We start from the raw sequence: 4,262 nt of genomic DNA, 5'->3' as shown, positions 1-4,262 counted from the left end.
TACTGACGACCATAATAAACCACAGATTGCAGTTCTGTGGCAGAAATGACTCTTTGTCTTAGAAACTTAGACTTCTTCACAGTGTTTCCAATGTTAATGCTCGATTCTTAACATCAAGTGCTTATATGAAGTTTCCAGAGCTTCAGGACAGAAGGAAGTTTTGTCCTCAAGTGATTCCAAGACAGAAAGGAGAAAAATCAAAATGTTACTTTAGGGGGTGGCGGGCGCATGGCTGGCCGAGTCCATTAAGCCCCCGAATCTTGATTTTGACTTGGGTCATCACTGCACATTGCTGGGAGTGAGCCAGCTTTGGGCTTTGCCCTGACTGACAGCAGGGAGACTGCTTGGGATTCTACCTTTCTCTCTGCCCCTCCCTCGCTTGTGCACCCTTTCTCTTTCTCTCAAATTCAACACAGATTTAATAAAACATTCTTCTCAGGATTTGTAGCCAGGCATTAGAGGACACAAGAAGAAATCAGGATCTGGTACAATTTATGATGAATACTACTGAAGTCTAAATCTACAAAGGTGTTATTGAAACATTTTTGTCTATAATCATCCTCAGTTTACCAAGTAGAGCCAAATTAACAGTAATGGGATTGCAAACTCAGTGTATTTGGAGAAAAAAACTTGACCTCCTTATTTACATAAGTGCAATCACAATAGAGGTTTGACCGATAGACTCTTTAAAATCGGCTTTGCTGTAATTTTTCATAAGAAGTCACTAGATTAAATTTTTAATAGCCTCTCAAGGGCAGAAACGAAGCCAAATACTTGCCATCAGGTTTTGCCTGCAACACTTATAGATTTGGGTGAATTCCTATATTCTTGAGGTCTCCAAAACATGCCAATATTATTGAACCTATTAGGAAATAAAGTTCTTGATTCACCTGGGAAGGCTTCCAGGGACTCTGTAAGCAAGGAATCATGCTGATACTTCCAAGGGGGCTTGATTGGGTCCATTAAGTCCATCACAGATCCTTAAAGCTGTCTCCTCATTTCTGAATTGATTTCTGTCTTTCTCAGCTATGATATTCTAGTCAAAGTCTTAGTTACCTAGTGTTTCCAACTACGTCTTGTCACACGGAGAAAAGATTCTTATTGAAATTATGCAAGCTATGTATTAGAATAAACCTTAAGAATAGGCACCAAGATTTTCTGAGATCTGGAAGAACCAGGTAGGAAGAAGAGATAAATGTTTCCATTTGTTCACCAAGTTATATTCTGTGCACTTGCTGAAGTCAGTTAACCTAAGAGGAAAAGGTTCCTCAATCAGTAAACAACAAAACACTTCCCAGAGGGTTTTCTTTATCTTCCAGGTGGTTAACATACAGTGTAACATTAGTTTCATGTGGACAATATACTGACTCAACAATTCCATAGAACACCCAGGTCTCAACTCACAAGGGACCTCATTATTCCCCATCACTTATTTAACCCATCTGCCTACCCATCTCCACTCTGGTAACCATCAGTTTGCTCTCTATAGTTAAGCATCTTTTTCTTGGTCTGCCTCTCCCTTTTGTTATTTTTCTTTCCCTTTGCTCACTTGTTTTGTTTCTTGATTTCCACATATGAGTGAAATCATATAGGATTTCTTTCTCTGACTCTTTTCACTTAGCATAACACTCTCTAACACCACCCATTCATACAAAAGGCAAGATTTCTGGGGTGCCTGGGTGGCTCAGTTGTTTGAGCTTCCGACTTCAGCTCAGGTCATGGTCTCACAGTTCGTGAGTTCAAGCCCCATGTCAGGCTCTGTGCTAACAAACAGCTCAGAGCCTGGAGCTTTTTTCGGATTCTGTATCTCTCTCTCTCTCTCTCTCTCTGCCCCTCCCCTGCTCATGCTCTGCCTCTCTGTCTCTCTCAAAAATAAATAAATGTTTTAAAAATGACAAGATTTCATACCTTTTTATGCCTACTAACATTCGCATACACACCAAATATTTGTTCATTTAGTCAGTGGACAGTTGTGCTAGACTGTTGGAATCAGAGAAGCACACTGCCTGTCACTGTTGAACTGCTGCTCCAACAAATCTGGGCCATGGACAGAGCAAGAGTACAGGCCTATACTCATCATGGGGCTGACTGACATCAGGAAGGTCCCTCACAACAATGAATTGTCTTTCCTGAAAGGTCACCCATCCACACTGGATCTCACTTTCATTGGAGTTATATCCTGGGATATTAGTGCTTGAACAACCACAGCACATGTCCTGCTGATTCCTTTACAATGTCCAGAAGTCTTCTTCATCTCCAAAATCTACTGTGCCATGTGACATTTTAAAGCTATGCCCAAAACATTTGCATCATCTAATACCCCTCCTCCATCCACTGCCTCTGATCTAGGCCTGGGCAAACCAGTAATCATTGTCATCTGACAGCTTCTGGGCCTCAGTAAGACAAAGGAATTCAGTGCAATCATGGAGACAAAGGAGGACACCCCCAATCTTCAGAAATCCACCACTTTTGCCAATTCCTTATCTCCATGACACTTATTCATCCAATGACACCAGCAAGAGCTGCCTAGGACCCTGGGTGACTAAAGGGAACCACCTCCAGGTACTTCCCTGCGTTGGAAAGAGTCCTTCACATATTCTTTTCATAGGTCTTATCGTTCTCTCTGAGGATGATGGCTTCATCATGTTTTACTTCTATTCCCATACCACATTCCAGCGCTACAGGTCTGAATACTCACGGCCTTACATCTCTCTCATCTCAATGAAGCAGCTAGTGAGGACACTCTCACCACAACACAGGCACAGAAGAATGTTTGTGATGTCTACAAATCTGGCACCAAAGATGAACAAACACAGCAGTGGAGATATGGAGACAACTGGGAAATAAAACAAGTAGAAGTTATGTTTCTATACGCATTCTCAGTTATGCAACCTGGGGCAGGTGTTTCCTCCATGCACAGAATCCACTATGCCAGATCTTTACCTTGTATATTTTCTATGTCTCATCTGGGGCTACATTATCACTACTGTTGGAATTGTTTCTCCTATTTATGGGGTATCTATTACACACCCAGTACTAGCATATGTGCATGTTTGCTTCATATGCACATGAAAACAACACCCACCCCCCAATGACTGGGGGCACATAGCTGTCTTAGCTGCCATGATGGCATGCTTTAGAGCCTCTGGCTAAGTCCAGATTTTGCCATTCAAACTATAGCAGGTTTAAGCAAGCTCTGGCCTTCTGTAAGGGACACAGAGGGGAAAGCACTGGGAGAAAGGAGACCCTGTTGGTCACAGGGGCAGATTAAAACTGTCTTATCAAAAGTTACATTATCTTGTGAGTCTGTAGGGTGTTGTCTAGGGAATGTACTAGTGAGAGGGGCTGGTGTCAGTCAAGACCCTGTAAAACTCCTGGCTAGGGGCACCTGGATGCCTCAGTAGGTTAAGCATGTGGCTCTTGATCCCATAGTTAATGGGTCTGAAGCCTGTGTCTGGCTGTGTGCTGACAGCAGAGTTGCTTGGGATTCTCTCCCCACTGCTTCGCCCCTCCCATGCTTATGCTCTGGCTCAGAATAAACTTAAAAACAAATGGACTGGCTGTGCAAAATGAATGCCAAATAGCGTTTCACGGGGGACCTTAGGCAAAAGGTCAGCAGTACCCCCCTAGACTCCATAATATATCCATAATAATATCACAGTATTCACAAAGAGGAGAAAATGGTATAATGGATAAACGAGAGGGAAAATAATGTAAATCCTAAAGCCGCAGAGAAAACGGATTACTGGGTATGTTATGCCGTTGTGTTAGGAAAAGAGTTATAGATCCCATCAGTTACCTACAACCTTAAATACAAGAGGATGTGGTAACATTGCTGGTTGGATCACACTTCATTCATTACACATCCATTTTAACACATTAAAAACAATTATGTTTTATTAAAATATATTGAGTTCACACAGACCAATTTATGCATTTCAAATCCACTCGACTCAACAAATCGTTCAAAATATAGAATACAAGTGGTAAAAAAGCATTCATGTGTTGATGTAATGACAGGGGAGTAGTGATTTCCATAAATATCAGGCCGGAGGTAATTGTTGAGAGATTGGATGTACAATTTATGCCATTTGGGGGAAGAGTTAGCTAGGCTCTGGCTGCCATCTGTGAAGATGTCTTCATTGCAGCCACTCAACTCATGCGCTCTGACTATTGCTGTTGTAAAGATATATCAGTGCACTGGACTGCCACCTCTTTTGCCTTTAAGACCTTATCATAAAACATTTTCTAATATTCAGGAA

Source organism: Puma concolor, chromosome E2, assembly GCF_028749965.1.
Source record: "Puma concolor isolate L17-30 chromosome E2, mPumCon1.1.hap2, whole genome shotgun sequence".
In the NCBI taxonomy this organism is placed as follows: Eukaryota; Metazoa; Chordata; class Mammalia; order Carnivora; family Felidae; genus Puma; species Puma concolor.
The sequence above is the reverse complement of the archived record's forward strand: the minus strand, read 5'-3'. Positions refer to the sequence as shown.